Genomic DNA, 16,537 nt, shown 5'->3' on the forward strand with positions numbered 1-16,537 from the left:
ACAGTTTTTGTGTGTTCGTGTGCAAATTATTGAAATCTTTACTTAGTATAGAGTTGGTCTTCTGTGTATAAAATTAATTGAAAATGAATCTTAATGGAGAATGGGACTGGGAAGGGGAGAGGGAGGAGGAGGAGGGGTGGGTATGGTGGGAAGAACAGCTATATTCCTAAAGTTGTACCTATAAAATTTGTATTCCTTAAAAAATTAATTAACAACAAAAAAATAAAGAAATTCAACAAATTAAAAAAAAAAACTGCAGTAATCCTGCAGTAGAGACAGACAAGTGGATCAGCTGGACCCCAGCAAATGCAGCGTGCTGTGAGGACCTGCCTCCGCCCTGTCCCCAGCCAGCTCTGCCACAGAGCGTGGGCAGCTGAGTGGCTGAGCAGCTGAGCGCCTGCCCTGCCCGCCGGGGAATCAGGGCTGTTGTTGGGAGCCGCCTTCATCAGCCCTACTCCCTCACTCTCGAACCTTCTCTGCATTCAAGCGGGGGCTGGGGCACTCTCAGCTGAGTCCCTCCAACCCCAACGTGGGTCATTGGTGATCACTATTATTAAGTGCCCGTCCCAGAACTCTAGGCACTCCTGGGAGTGGTTACCAAGTGGTTTCCAGGGCTTGAGCGAAAGCCTCAAAAACTCAAGGCCAAGGGCAGAAGGAACACTTGGGCGCCATGGGGCAGGGCTGGCACCGGCAGCCCGCGGATTCCCTGACGCCCAGCTTCCCCTACCCCCGTGCCGGCCTGGGGCCACCCCAGTATCCCACCAAGGCCTTCTCGCTCGCTCTCACTCCACTGCAACCCCCTTCTCTCCTCCGCACCCACTCCCAACCTCCAGACCCAGCCTCCCTTTAAATCTACCCCAACGAGATGTCCCTTGCTCCCGGTGTCGCGCAGTGGAGGGAGCTGTGCTGCTGTGACGAAGAAATAAACTGTGCCAGTCCGAGGGAGGGCCAGGGAAGGAGACACTGGCCCTGGCCCGAGACAGAGGACCCTTGGTGGCCCTGCTGGGGCAGACTGCTCATCCCGTATCATCATTTTGAACAGTCTAGCATGGTATCAGGAGGAGCCAGTGGGGCTCGGCGGTCATGCCAACAACCACCGCTCACACCTTGCAGCCATCCAGAGCCAAGAGGAGGGAAGGAAGGCAGCGATGACACAGCTGTCACTCAGGGGGCAGGTGCTGCGGAAGGCAAAGACCTGTGAGTATGGGGATTCAGGCAGGGCGCTGAGGTCAGAGCCCCTACATGTCAGGTAGGTGGGAGGGGACAGAAACCCCAAAGACCCACAAAGCCCAGTTCTTCTAACACCCCCTCCCAGCACCTGCTTGCTAAACTGAGAACCAGGGGCCGAGTTTCTTTGTTTCTCTGTATGCTCAGCCCAGCTAGCTCCCTCCCGAGCAGCCGACTGAATATTGCAATCAGGGTGGGCCTTCTGGCCAGTGTTTCTTTGTACCTGGGGGTCAAACCGAAGCCTCAGAGCGCAGCCCAACCTACAGCATGCCCTGTGCCAAGGTGCCAGCAACGAGAACTCAAATCCTGTGTTTAACAGGTGCATCATTCATACTTTAGTAGATGGTGTGGATCGATCGGAGCAGACGGGCTCAGGGGAGGCTCAGCCTGGGCAGAAGAACCAGCCTGGGATGCATGAGAATCCCACAAAGGTGAGCATTCCATCTTTTATTCATCTCTTTATTCATGGATGGGCGGAATCTTTCTCCATTCCCTCACCAAAATGCATTGTGGCTCCCTGTGAGCCGGGCGTACTCCAGCCAGGGTGACCCAGCTCGGCTTCTAGGAGGAGGGGGAGATGTTTGAACTGAGCCTGGGAGAAAAATCAACATTTTTAGTAGGAAGAGAAACAGAGAAGTGTTGGGTGCACCTGTTGTGGCTGGAGGAGCCGCATCCATGAAGGGTAAGGCATAGGGGAGGCGGTGCACCTGCTGTTACATGGGGTAGGGAGGGGTAGAAGTGAGAGCTGAGGCCAAAATGTGCATAGAATAAATGCAGAGGACCCGATACAGCAGATGGAGGAATTGAGATATTTGCGGGGCCTGCGCTGTGGCGCAGCAGGTTAAAGCCCTGGCCTGAAGCACCGGCATCCCATGTGGGGCCAGTTTGAGTCCCGGCTGCTCCTCTTCCGATCCAGCTCTCTGCTGTGGCCTGGGAAAGTAGTGGAAGATGGCCCAAGTCTTTGGGCCCCTGCACCCACATGGGAGACCCAGAAGAGACTCCTGGCTTCTGGCTTCGGATCGGCGCAGCTCCAGCCATTGCAGCCATCTGGGGAGTGAGCCGGCTGTTGGAAGACCTCTCTCTCTGTCTCTACCTCTCTCTGTAACTCTGTCTTTCAAATAAATAAGATAAATTTTTAAAAAGAGAGAGAGAGAGAGAAAGATTTGCTGCCAGCTCTAGGGAACCTGGATTTTTTTTTTAAGATTTGTTCATTTATTGAAAGGCAGAGAAGAGAGAGAGAGAGAGAAATTTTCCATCCGCTGGTTCAGTCCCCAAGTTGATGCTAGAACCAGGGCTGAGCAAGGACAAAACTAGGACCTGGAACTTGGAAATCCATGGGGGGGCTCCTGTGTGGGTGGCAGGGACCCAAGGCCTTGGGCCAGCATCTGCTGCCCTCCCAGGTGCATTGGCAGGGAGCTGGATTGGAAGCGGAGCAGCTGCGACTCACACTGGGTGATATGGGATGCTGACATCACAAGTGGCCGCTTCACCCTCTGCCCCATGGGGTCTTTAAAGCTGGGACTGGGGGCACTGGGAAGCCAGCACCAGCCTCAGCACCACGTAAGAGAAGAAGGGGGTGGGGCAGAGGCTGAAGGCTGGGGGAACAGGAAGAGGAGGGGAGTGAAAATCTCAGGGTGGAACCAGCATTGCTGTGACTCGGCAGCTGCTTGCATGTGGAACTTCGGGGACAGGGAGGGGCCCAGCCTGGGGCAGGGTGACCTCAGGAGCAGGCGCAGGGGACAAGGGAACAGACAGGCTCTGCTTTGGCCGTGCTGAGCCGGATGTTCAGTCTTGTGCCACGAAGTGCCCAGAGGCAGGTGCTGGAGCCTGCAGGCTGACCGGCTGGCCACACAGCCCCTGGAATGGCTGGAGGCTCCAAGCCGCAGAGAGAAGATGCAAGGGAAGGGGCAGGCATTGGTCTAGGAGATAAGAAGCCGGGCATCCCGTATGGGAGTGCCTGGGTTCGAGTCCCAGATCCAGCTCCCTGCTAATGCAGAGGCTGGGGAGGCAGCAGGTGGTGGCTTCAGTAATTGGATCCTTGAAGCTCCTGTGGGAGAACCTGAATTCAGTGCCTTGTTCCCAGCTTCGGCCCTGCCCCCAGCAGTTGTGGGCTTGTGGAGGAATGAACTTTCTCTGTGTCTCTCTGTTCTTTGGCCTCTCAAATGTACGTATGTGAAAATTTAAAAAGGCAGAGTTACAGAGAAGCAGAGAGAGAGAGGTCTTCCATCCACTGGTTCACTCCCCAGTTGGCTGCAACAGCCAGAGCCGCACCGATCCGAAGCCAGGAGCCAGGAGCTTCTTCCCGGTCTCCCACATGGGTGCAGGGGCCCAAGGACTTGGGACATCCGCTGCTGCTTTCCCAGGCCATAGCAGAGAGCTGAATCGGAAGTGGAGAAGCCAAGACTCGAACTGGCGCCCATATGGGATGCCGACACTGCCGGCAGCAGCTTTATTCGCTACACCACAGTGCCGGGCCCCTCTCCAGTATTTTCTTATGGAGCCTCAGATAGGAAAGAACACTCATGTTCACTTGGGAAGATCCAGCACTGCCAAGAGAGTTCAGGAACCTTAGGGCTGAGGGCAGCCCCAAGGAGGGTCACGTAAGAAACCGCACTATAAGGACCCTCGGCCACAGCAGCCACTCAGCAGGGTGGCCGTGTGAGGCTGGACCATCACTGGGCAGGCATCCTCACCGACTCCTTTCTGTGTGAGGTCGTGGCTCTAGCAGGTGTCATCTGTGACTGGCAGGCATTCGTGGATGAGAACCCATCCTGCTCCAACCCCTTCACCTGGTGTCATGCCTGGCCCTGGCCCTCCCTGGCCCTGGGGAGCCAACGACGGGAGATGAGGGGCTGACACAGTAGCCCCAGGACCAGTGGAGCCCCTAATTGCAGGGAGAGGAGGGGCTGCAGAACGCCCCCTGCAGCTGACAGGGCTGGAGCCAGGGCCCCAGGGATTAGCACGATTAGCCCGCGTTTCTGAGTCTACTCAGATCAAAGCATCACTCAGGGCTACGCGCCTGGATTCACGCCACGCCCCCGCCACGCTCCCAGGTTCAATGTGCCTTTTTCCTTCTCCCTGCCAGGCCTGTGGCTTCCCCGGGGATGCAGAGCCTCACAAGCCCCCATCGGCCTCTGCACATTGCTGATGGCATTTCCTATCTGTGGCACGCCCCAGCTGTCTCTCCCATGATTGAAGGAAAATCTTAGTTAGCTGCTGCTGCTGCTTCTTCTTCTTCTTCTTTTTTTTTTTTTTGACAGATAGAGTTAGACAGTGAGAGAGAGAGAGAGATAGAAAGAAGGGTTTTCCTTCCGTTGGTTCACCCCCCAAATGGCCACTACGGCCAGCACTGTGCTGATCTGAAGCCAGGAGCCAGGTGCTTCCTCCTGGTCTCCCATGGGGTGCAGGGCCCAAGCACTTGGGCCATCCTCCACTGCACTCCCGGGCCACAGCAGAGAGCTGGACAGGAAGAGGAGCAGCCGGGACTAGAACCTGGCACACATATGGGATGCCAGCGCTGCAGGCGGAGGATTAACCAAGTGAGCCACGGCGCCTGCCCCTTAGTTAGCTTCTTTGCAGGTGGAGAGCAAGCCCTGACTTCTCCAGGTGGTCTTCCCTGTTCGTTGCAGCCCACTCCCTCCATCACCCGCTTCCTGGAATGAAGAGCAGACGCATCATTAGGGATGTCTGTGTTGTATCCTAACGACCCCAAAAACTGCCGCCTCCTCTAAGAGGAGCACAGAGAGAGAGAGAGCTGAAGCAGAAGGAGACCCTGGGCCCGTGTCCCACTCTCTGCCATTCTCCTCTGGCCTCTGCCTCGGCTGCTGATCTAGGCGATTGGTAGCAAGCCCATGGGCAAATTCCAGAAAGTTCGAGATGTTTCCATCAGGGAAGGCAACGTGGCACTCACATGAGAGAGAAGAAACAGACAGCTCTGGCAAAGTCAGAGAAAGGAAGGGGAGGGATCCGAGGACCTGGGCTACTATCAGAGAGCACTGGGGATCTGGGGGAGTGTGGTTGGGGATACAGCTCTCCCGTGGGGAGGGGGACTGGGGTGAAATCCACAAGGAGACCACTAGTATAGTGTAGTTTGTCTGAATTGCAAAACTTTGAAGCATCTTAAAGCTATTTAAACAAGCTTTTAAAATTTGTTTAAAAGATTTGAAAAAGTAAAAGCAGAAAGAGACACAGAGACGGGGGAGAGAGAGAGAGAGATCTTCCATCTGCTGGTTCATTCCCCAAGTGGCCACAGCAGCCAGGGCTGGGGCCAGGCTGCAGGCAGGAGCCAGGAGCTTCCTCTGGGTCTCCCACATGGACCTGCAGGGACTCAAGCACTTGGGCCATCTTCTGCTGCTTCCCTGGGGCCATTAACAGGGAGCTGGGTGGGAGGAGAGCGGCTGGGACTCGAACTGACGTTGCAGGCACCAGTGTGCCACGTAAAGGGTGTTCTCTTTTGTTTTTATGACAAAGAGATTTAGTTGGATTTATGTTACAATTAATAAAATACAAAGTGAGTTGCCAGTAACTGTGTGTCAACAGTATTTGAAACACAGTGTCACTGAGGAGTATGAACAATCCTAGAACATCTGAGAAAAAAATCAATATGGGTTTTAATAAGCATGGATCTTGTGTCTTGCTTATGAGAGGTCCTGTGGGCAATTTTAAGAAATCGATGAAAATATTATTGAAAGTGTTGTTTAAGAGACATTTAAGAATACACACAGCGAGAAGGTGACTGTCTCCCATATGCCACTCCCAAAGGGTGCCTTCTTAACAGTTCTGCCCGGGGTCTTCCTTCTAAATAAAAAACAATCCCTTCTTTTGGTTAAAAAAAAAAAAAAAAAGAAAATGGTTTGAATTTTAAAACAATACAGACAGAGGCAAAGAGGATGTGAAACAGCGCCCCCCTCAGGTCACGTGAGGGTAGGAGTTGTTATTTGAAAGTGGCCCTTGCCTGGGGAATCTCTCTTTCTTTAAAACCTGATCTCATTTAATTTTGGGTTCTCTACACTGACAGCCATCACCTGGGCTATTTTGCTGGAACAGTCTCTTGGTTTCCAGAAAAGTCCTCTAAGTTCTTAGCGTCCCAACTTACTGATTGCTTACAGATGATGCCCCGCCCCTCGGCTCAATCTGTTTCCCCAGCTCACTCCCTGTGTCCTTTGGCTGCCCTATTATCTTACCCACTAGCTCTTGGTTTAGTCTGTCCTTGTCCTTCTCTTTCTCTCTGCCTTTTGAGTCAATCTGTCAATCAATCAATCAGCAAATAAATTGAAATGAACATCCTGTGGCATTTTGGGTGTTCATAACACTCCACAATTATTTAGCTCAAATAGCATCTTCATCGCCCCCAAAAGGAAGCTTGAAGCCATCAAGCAGTGATTCCCCATCCCCGACACTCCTTCCACTGCCTTCCCCTGCTGACTCCTGGCCGGCTTTTCTGTTCCTGTGGCTTTCGTGTTCTGCATATTTCGTGTAAATGGAATTCCGCACTGCAGGGTCTTTTCTGGTTAGCTTAGAGCAACGTGTTTGGCACCCATCTACTCTGCAACATGTATCACGCCTCTTCCAAATAAAGATTTATTTATTTATTTATTTATTTGAAAGACAGAAAGGGAGAGACAGAGAGAGAGAGAGAGAGAGAGATTTTCCATCACCACTCCATTCACCTAATGGCAACAACAGCCAGGGATGGGCCAGGAGCCAAGAGCTTCTTCCGGGTCTCCCACTTGGGCCATCCTCCACTGCTTTCCCGGGCACATCAGCAGGGAGCTGGATCGGAAATGGAGCAGCTGGGACTCAAACCAGTGCCTGTATGGGTTCCAGTGTCATGGGATGCTGCTTGGCCACAGCACTGGCCCCCACATCATTCTGTTTTTATGCCCGAAATTACTGTAGTGGGCACACAGGCCTCAGTTCATGTATCCGCTCTCCTGTTGAGGGGCATGGGGCTGTTCCCACTTCTTCACTGTTCTAAACAGCGGGGCTGGGAAGGTGCAGGTAGCTGTCCCCGTGTGAGTCCCTGTTTCCAATTCTCTGGGCCCACGCTCAGTGTGGAATGGTTCAGCCATATGGTAACTCTATGTTTAACTTCCTGAGGGACTGCTAAAGCCTTCCTCAGAGACTGAACCACTTTGCATCCAATGCACAAGGCCTCCGAGGATCCCACAGCCCTGCCAACACTTGGATTTTCCCTTCTTTTTGTAGCATGTATTTTTCTTTACTTCCAGGGCTCCTGTCTTAGGAGGTCATCGTAGGTTCTTCATTTGTTCCACGTTTTGGAATATTTCAAGGCTCCTGATCTGTGTCATTACATCCTTCATCAATTTTGTTTTTTCCTTGAAGTTCAAATTCCTGTGGCTTGTTCACAGATTCTAAGGACAATACGATTTCACAGGGTTTTGTAAGCAAAGTTATTCGCAATTTATTTTGAAGTTGAAGAGCTGCATTTGGAAGAAAAAAAAAATAAAATAAAAGCAGCGGAATCCCTTTAGGAGTCTCATTCCAGGAGCACTAGGGGGCCCAGAGCCCATCTGCTGCCGGGGTTGCTGTGGGGGCGTTCACTTCCTCGGGTGGGATATTGGACAAGATGGTTGCTAACGTCCCTTCCAATTGCATTTTTTAAAATTAGAATTTGAATATTTATGGAGGCCCTTCTGCAAATACACAAAACCCTGAGACTGTTGCAAATGTCTCCTTTCAGAAATGGATTTTTGCTCTCTTGCCACAGTAGGTGAGAACGGAGTTGTGTCCAAAGGGCTGAAGATCCTGGCTCTTCAGAGACTGTGGAGGAGGAGTGAGGAGAAGAGCAGGTAAGAGGCTCCGTAAGATGACCAGCAGCACCCCAGGCCCCCAAACTCCCTGGCCCATCTCCTTAGATCCTGCACCCCATCAATCTGCCAGCTGAAGTCGCCAGACTCATGGTGCCCACGCCAGGAGACTGCTAAGTCCCTCTGTGTCTTGTTTCCAGCTCCTCTGCGTGTGGACATGCACGCCTCGGACACCTTGAGAGAGGACACTGCTGTCCCCAAATGGGGGGTGACCGCAGAAAGCGCCCCTTTGTAATCTGGGGCTGGCTCCTCCCTCTCCCGATGAACAGCACTGCAAATCAAGTAGGGGTTTTGCGGTATATACATATGGAATGAGGTTTATTTATGAGTGGGAAGAAACCTATAAAGAAGAGTTATGAAGTCCAGGAGGAATTGATTTATGTCCCAGTAAAAGTCAGACTATAGTTCAGCTAGGGGGATGGCAGTCTCTGACAGGTAGCCCTGAATAAATCCCCAGCTTCTAGCGCCTTGTCTCCCCTCGCTAGCCAGCAGGCGAGGTCTCATGCTGGCTCGGGGCTTTGCCCTTCCTGCCCTTTGTGCTTCCCTGGTCCTGGTGATCTTTGCAGGAGACAGAGAGGGGAGAGCTACCGGTGAGCCAGCCGTGAGAGAGCCTGGGGTCTTTCTCACATCGTGTGGCTTTTCAGAGGCTGGAAGCTGAGCCGGTTCCCCGGGGGCAGGTGGAGCCTGGCCAGCAGATCTGAGGAAGCCAGGGTAGGTGTCCGCAGGGAAACCTGGCTGCTGTGGGTAAACACGCCGGATCACAGCATCCCCCAGGGCTGCGGGCCACAGAGCCCTGCCTTTTAAGACATCGCTGGGAACTGTTTAATGAGATCCTGGCCTCCAGCGGCCGGGGCCTCTCAGAAGCTCAGCATCGTCAGATCTTGGACCAAAAGCTGTGCACCCGAGGACGCCAAGTGGTCGTCGGTCTCTGTGGCTGCCGACGCTGGATTCCTGGGGCTCCAGACCTTATCTGCATTCCGATGGGGCACTGCAGTGGTTTGTGTCTGGATGGGTTATTGTTCAGAGTGCACAGACTGGCTTCTAGGGGCTGGAGTTGGGATACCGAGTGCACAGATACGGCCAGGAGTTATTTCATCCATCTATAACCATCTTTATCTATCTATCTATCTATCTATCTATCTATCATATCTACCTACCCACCCATCAAGTCGTTCTGTCTTTATATCAACTTGTACTGACTCTGCATTTGTCTGTTATCATATGTAGACTCTACGACCAAAATTTCATGACATTTCCTGATCACACGGAAGCGTCGCGATGAATGGTGGTCTTTCTGTCCTTGTGACAACCTGAGGCAGTCGTGCCGTCGCTGGAGGCAGCGAGGGAGAGGCCATAGCGCCCTGTGAAGTCAGCTGGCTGATGCTTTCCATCAGCGTCCCATCCCCAAAGTAAAGGATTCCAGACATTCTCCCCCATTGTCCACAACGGGGACGGTGACCCTGATGGCGACGGGAGTTTGACATCAGCGGAGCCCTCTTCAAGGGATGAGAGGTGCTGTTTCTGGTGTATGGGGGGGGGGGGGGCGAGCCGGGACTTGGTCTGGCCATGGGGGCTTACCTCTCAGGAACAGCCATTCTGCTGTCTCTTCACCTCAATCCCAAGAAGCTGGGAGACCACTGCAAATGCAGTATCACCCAGAGCCGGAGAGAGAACTCTACGCTTAGCCCTGCAGCAGGAAGTGTGGGAAGCTCCAGGAGCAAGCAAGATAGGCCCAAATCCCCTGCTCCAGAGAAGGCGGACCAAGACTCAAAGTCTAGGTCGTAAGCAGCCTCGGCTCCGTCTAGCTAAATATCACTTTCCCATCTGAGAAATGGGTTGAAACCCTCAACACCTGCCCGCTCTCATAAGAACACCCTGGACGCCTCCCTGCCTCTCTAAACCCTGTCCAGAGATCCTGGATGAGCTCCGGTTAGCAATCTCCCTTAATCCCACGCTGGTCCTGCGCACTGCGCACTGTCTGCTCTGGGCTATATCCCATCTGTTGAGTTTTTCTCTGAAAGCCTCCTGGGTTTAAGTCTCACTATTTCAGCACAGGTGAGAGCTGACCTGCCTTCCACGTGGACACACCTTGGAGTCCTCCCGGGGGATCCGACATCACGGTCAGATATGGAATGAAAGAAGGTTCTAGAAATACATGTTGCAGGGTGTTGATCCGGACAGCAGTCCCAGGATTCCTACAGGTCTAAAACGAATCGTCCGTGCTCCATCATTCTCATGAATGCTCTGGTACTTAACACCTATGAATCTTTCTTGCCCGGACGCCATCGTGGGGTATGAGCTGGAGCACGGATGGGTTTGTCCTGAGGCACACTGGGAACACCACAAGCCTGTTCCTCACCCACACCAGCACCCTGTGCGAGGTGGGCATCTCTGCCTGGGGCTCTCTCTGAGGCTGGGACCCAAGGATCTGACTCTTGGTGTGGCCTCTGTCCTCTGCGGCCCCTGCGGAATGGGAATGAGCATCCAAGGGATGAAAGCCAGATGGGTGGGAAGCTCATCGCATGGCCCTGCCTCCGTGCCTAGGCAGCTGTTCCTTGGGGGAGTCCAGTAACATCAACGAGGCCAGTGAGGCTGCAGGGCAGCGACCGGGGGTGGGGGAAGGGAGGCCAGGGGGAGATGAGGCCAGGAAGTTGCCAGCAACCAAACCATAGAGGGCTTCAGACTGGACTCTCAACCATGGAAAGCCCTTGGGACGTGGCACAGAAGTGCTGTGATCACATTTTGGAGAGCATGATCAGCCTCCCAGCCCTCCCTGGCTCTGGCTGGCTCGTGGCAGGCAGCAGCCCCTTTGCCCCATAGCTCTGCCCTCCTGTTCCCCTCCCCATGCTGTGTGGCCCCCACCCCCACCCTGGGCAGGGGAGTGGTGCTCAGGGTGACGGGTGGTTCCAGTACAACCCTGGGATTAACTCAGTGTGATTTCTCTCACGTTGTATCCATTTGCGTTCTTTCCTTCTTAGCATCCACGCGTGTCCTTCGAAGGTGCGGGGTCCTTGACGCATTTGGGAGGATTTCCTCTGGACAGGGAAGCTTTTGGGAAAGTCCCCCACGCTGCGTTGCCAGAGACCCCACGGATAACTGAGGGCGGAGGGAGGGTAGAGAACTTGGACTTCGACAGAGACACCTGGAGGAGACAGCAGGGTGTTCAGATAAACACATTGTATGGGAAGAGCCGAGGAGCACCCGTGGGAATGCTGTGGTTTCACCTGGGGCAGGACTCCACACACGAGCCAGTTCAGCTGCGCAGAGGTGGGCTACGCACCGCCCACGGCCAGCCCAGGGCTGCTGCTCTCCATCCCACTCATCATGCAATAAACCCAGTGGCCTGGCCATTCTCCCCTTCAGCCCTGCTGGGGACAGCATCCTGTAAGGTGGAAGTACAGTTTAATGTCTGGGCTCATTGAGGCATGCCCAGGACTGCACTGGCGCCGATAAATGAAATCTTGGTGGTGCATATTTGATAATGGGTCACGTGTACCTGGCCCGCAGCGTGGACAGAGAGCACAGCAGAGCAGAGGAGAATTCATTCCTGCAGGGAGCTGCACCCCGGTCAGCCTGGAGCAGGGGTAGGGGTGTGTTGGCGGCGGCGGCAGGGTCAGGGTGTGTCACAGGAGCCAGCACGTGGCTTCCTGTGTTGTGGCCATTTGACAGACCCTCCGCTAAGCAAGGGACCGTCACTCCTTCCCCTGTCACCTGCTCTGAGCAAAAGTGGAGGATGGGGAGGACAGAGGAGCACACAAGAGCGACAGCTCCCCCGTGGGTCGGGTCCACGCTGAGAATCTTACTGAGAACGGTATTTCACTCCCTGCGGTTCCCCCCCGTGACGATGGGGTCAAAGCAGGCATTTTTCAAAGAGAGGCTTCTTTTCTCAATTGATGGTAGGGCTTCCAGTGGCAGCAACATGAAATAGGTCTCTGTTCTCTCTCCCCCAGAGAGAGACGGCCCCTACTAGGGAAGGAGCAGATAATTTCCATCTGGCCTTTGTACGCCTCATAAAAATGTGTTCTGCAGGCGTGTGAAATATACAGGACTGGGCAGTCACGTGAGGAGACAAAGGGCCAACCTCTGGCTGCCCTGGCTTTCTGGGCTGGGAGGCAGTAAAGCAGAGGTTTTTTTTTTTTTTTTTTTCTTAAGATTTACTTATTTATTTATTTGAAAGTCAGAGTTACACAGAGAGAGGAGAGGCAGAGAGGGAAGAGAGAGAGAGAGAGAAAGGTCTTCCATCCTATGGTTCACTCCCCAATTGGACGCAATGTCCGATCTGTGCCGATCTGAAGCCAGGAGCCAGGAGCCTCCTCCAGGTCTCCCCATGGGTGCAGGGGCCCAAGCACTTGGGCCATCTTCCACTGCTTTCCCAGGCCACAGCAGAGAGGTGGATCAGAAGTGGAGCAGCTGGGACTTGAACTGGCACCCATATGGGATGCTGGCACTGCAGGTGGTGGCTTTACCCACTATGCCACAGTGCCGGCCCCAGGACTGGAATTGGCACTCTGGCACGAAATGTGGGTGTCCCCAGTGGCGGCTCAACTCGCTGTGCCACAATGCCTCCTTCTTCTTTTCCCTCCTTCCTTCGTGTATTTAATTCTGGGAGATAACAAGCAGATTGACAATGGCAAAGCCTCCAAAAGGACTTCACATGGTAGACGGACGCATGGAGGTAATGAGTTATAATGACCGTGTGTAGAAACCATGATGTGGAAAATGCTTCCGGGGGGAAAGGGGGCGAGGAGGGGAGAGGGGGAGGAGGAGAAAGAGGAGGAGAAAAGAGACCCTGGCTACCCCCCTTGCTTTGTCTCTCCCTAAGCAGCATGATGGCCCTTAGCAGGTGTCAAGCAGACACCAGTGCCAAGTTCCTGATCTTATGAGACCCTGGAACTATGAGCCTAATCCAGGTCTATTCTCTATAAATCACCTCCTCTCGGGTATTTTGTCAAAGCAACAACAGAAAATGGTCTAAGGTGCTATGAGGCCAACAGCATTGCATTGTCAGAGGGGAAAGGGTCTAACCCTCTGTGTTCTTCAAAGTTGCACAGGGATTCTCTTGGGCACTCCCCTCCGCATCTGCGCTCCCAGGAGAGGAGTCACCTGCCTTGCCCCACTGTGACCCCGGGCGCAGGAGGTGAGCCAGCAGAGCCAAGTTCCAGGCCTGTGTTCCCATGCACTGTCTCCCAAAGTCAGGCTGCTCACCTCGGGAGCAGAGGTGAAGGTAGCAGCCACCTGCAGGTAGGTAGTGTCTCGTAGGCCAACAGCTGGCCTGGGCTGCCAACAAGGGCTGTGCCCCTTGCCCTCCTCTCCATCTCAGGGTCCTTCTTCAGGTCTCCTGGGGCCAGTGCTGTGGGGTACATAGCGGGTAAAGCCGCCGTCTGTAGCACCGTCATCCCATATGGGTGCAGGTTTGTGTCCCGGCTGCTCCACTTCCAATCCGGCTCTCTGCTATGGCCTGGGAAAGCAGTAGAAGATGGCCCAAGTGCTTGGCCCCCTGCACCTACATGGGAGACCCGGAGGAATCTCCTGGCTCCTGGCTTCGGATCAGCACAGCTCTGGCTGTTGTGGCCAATTGGGGAGTGAACCAGAGGATGGAAGACCCCTCTCTCTGTCTCTGCCTCTCTTTTCTCTCTGTGTAAATCTGGCTTTCAAATAAATAAATAAATCTTAAAAAAAAAAAAAAAAGTAGGCTTCCTCTGGACCACTTCCTCCCTACTGTCCAATTCCAGACCCTTAAAGGTTACACTGGGGTGTCTGTATCCTGCAGGAAAGCTGCTCCCCAAATGGCAGCAACCGCCCCCTTCAGCCCCCCTGCAGCGTTCGGGGCTGTTGATCTGTCCTCCTGGTGCCGTTCGATACAAGCCGCTACCTGCACCGCCTTCCTCACCAGCCAGGGCTTCCAAAGAGCCCCGGATGCAGATGCTCTTAGCTCTGCGTCCCTCCAGAGCTGCAGCTTTGTGCACTGACCTGCTGTTGGGGGGAGGGGGGCGGCTCTCCCTCTCGGCACCCCTCCCCCACCCCCTGTGGCCATTGCCTCATTCTGTTTGTCACTTACTGTGCTTTTGGCCCGCAGGTAATGAAAGGCTGAACCCAAAATAGCTCCTGCGATAATGAGATTGTGTTATCTTAACGTGGCTGGAAGTGTAGGGAGAAAGCATTTCCAGGTTTGGACACAATTTTTTGCCCATCAGATCATTTCTGCATTCCGAGGTTTCCAGCTCCCGAGACCTGCACAGCACTGCCAGACCACGTGAGAAGATGCAAAAGCACCCACCAAGAACCTCTCCTTCAGAAAGCCAGGAAGTGCCCCTCCAGCTGGCCCCCTGGATCCCATCACGCTCGGTGCCCTGTCTGCACCACGCACAGCCAAGAGGACCAGGAAGACCAGCGTAAGCTCCGAGCAGCTCCGTGATGCTGGGGACAAAGACAAGAAGGAGTGGGGTGGCTGTGGGGTGGCCTCATCACCACCCCTTGAACACCCATCCCCACCCCAGTCTTCCCACCCCTCCCATGGGTGCTCCACGCCACCCATCCTAACCAGACCTGTCACCTTCTCCACGCCAGCCTCACAACGCCTCTTCTGTTTCCTTCTCACAACAGCAGTCCTGCTTCTCTGTCCTTTGAACCCGGAAGCTGATCTTCCTTGTGTTCTGTGGTCCTTATCAGACTTGCTCTGGGGAGAAAGGCAGGGGCGGGGCTTGTGTCCTGACATGGGCGTGGCATCCTACCAGGGCTGTGTTTTCTTTGATCAACTTCGATGCAGTGCTGAGCCCGGTGTCGGCACCTAAACGGGCTTCTCTCTGTGAATGCCAGCTCCGAGGATGATAGCTGCTACGCCCCGTTAGTTATGCATTCTCCAGCGGTCCAGCGATGCCTCTGACCCCGTTCAGGTCACGGGGCCTGGGGAAGATGCTGCGGTTTTCCAAAGCCTGTCTCGGGAACCAGGCAGGGTGTGGAGCAGCTGGCAACTGGAAGGACTTCCAGACTGGAGTCTGGACGATGACCTCCCAAGGTTATTTGTTATTCCCACTAAGATCACACTCATGGGGCCGCTGCTTTGGTGTAGTGGGTAAAGCTGCTGCCTGCAGTGTCGGCATCTCATATGGGCGCCAGTTGGAGTCCTGGCTGCTCCACTCTGATCCAGCTCTGCTGTGGCCTGGGAAAGCAGTAGAAGATGGCCCAAGTGCTTGGATCCCTGCACCTGCATGGGAGACCCGGAGGAGGCTCCTGGCCCCTGGCTCCTGGCTTTGGATTGGCACAGCTCTGACCATTGTGGCCAATTGGGGAGTGACCAGTGGATGGAAGACCTCTCTCTCTCCTGTGTGTGTGTGTGTAACTCTGACTTTCAAATAAATAAACCTTAAAAAAAATCACATGCACCAATATTCTCTGAGACCAGAATCCTTAGTCAATCTCAGCAATAATTTTCCCCCCAAGGAGCATTAATCACACAATTCCGAAAGCTTCAGATGAAGCCTTGCCTTGGTGTGAGACGGCTCTGTCCGGGTTTCCGGGCAGAGTTGTGCGCTGTGTGCATCACCCGTGTGACTCATTACCGCCCTGGGGCTGGGTCCAGGGATAGCTTAGAGTCCCAGCAGGCACCCCGGGGAGTGGCTTTTCCATAGTCACCTGCATTCATGAGCGCTCCTGCAGGGCAGGCTAAGGGCCCTGGGAAGCGCCCCCCTGCCCTGCGTGGCTATCTCCAGCTCGCACGCGGTCCCTGCCCGCCGCGCCGGCCGGGGCTACTGTGGCACGGCTGTTTGGACTCATAAATCACACAGCAGCAGCCTTCACAGCTAATATAGGAAAGAACCGCAGGGATCGCTTTTCCTTCCACGTTCCTTGTCCCCAAGCCACCGGGGGCCCTTGAGCTCTTAGGGCAGGTGCTGCCTCCTGCGTGCTTTGCAGGGAAACCTGCCCCGGCAGCAAAAGGCATTGCGCCTGGCTCCGCCCACAGCTCAAGTCTGATCCCCCACCCTCCTTGCCCCAGATGGAGACGCCAGAGGTATTCCCAGCTTGTTCCTTTTACAGAAAAGGGAGCTGGGGTCCACCCAGCAGCCAGGCTCAAAGGTCTCCATAAGGAGAGCAGGTTCACTGCCGCCACAGAGCTCAGCCAACCCTAAAGGCTTCTTGGTCTCCTCCAGCGATTTCCCTTGCCCAGCGTGCTGCTGGATCTTGCAACACCAGGCGCCCATATTCCCACTCATTCACGATTGCAAAGACCCTCTTGCTGGGAGCAGGTGAGGAAGGAGAGGGGGTGAGGCCTCCCCCTCTGTTTGGCACCCGGCCAAGGTGCTGGGGACGGATGCGGGGAGGCCAAAGTAAAGGCAGAAACACCGGAGAAATATTGTGCCCAGATAAGCGGAAGAGCTGTTTATTCCCTCGGTGGCGTGAGGGCTGGGCTTTGAGGAAGATAAATCTTTGCTGGTAATACAGTACTTAAACTAGAACTGACACCTTTTTATATCAGCTGCGGA

At 54.3% G+C, this 16,537-nt stretch overlaps 1 long non-coding RNA gene across 1 annotated transcript; it reads left to right on the top strand.

The window, feature by feature from the left end:
* The first annotated feature begins 1,218 nt into the window (after positions 1-1,218).
* On the top strand, positions 1,219-15,443 carry LOC127486093 (uncharacterized). The gene is made up of 4 exons (XR_016211813.1): positions 1,219-1,658; positions 7,958-8,039; positions 9,285-11,324; positions 14,134-15,443. It is a non-coding gene; the product is annotated as an uncharacterized LOC127486093 (long non-coding RNA).
* The last annotated feature ends 1,094 nt before the right edge of the window (positions 15,444-16,537 follow it).

The sequence above is a fragment of the Oryctolagus cuniculus genome, chromosome 8 (assembly GCF_051225735.1).
Source record: "Oryctolagus cuniculus isolate XC-2025 breed Fujian yellow rabbit chromosome 8, ASM5122573v1, whole genome shotgun sequence".
Taxonomy (NCBI): domain Eukaryota; kingdom Metazoa; phylum Chordata; class Mammalia; order Lagomorpha; family Leporidae; genus Oryctolagus; species Oryctolagus cuniculus.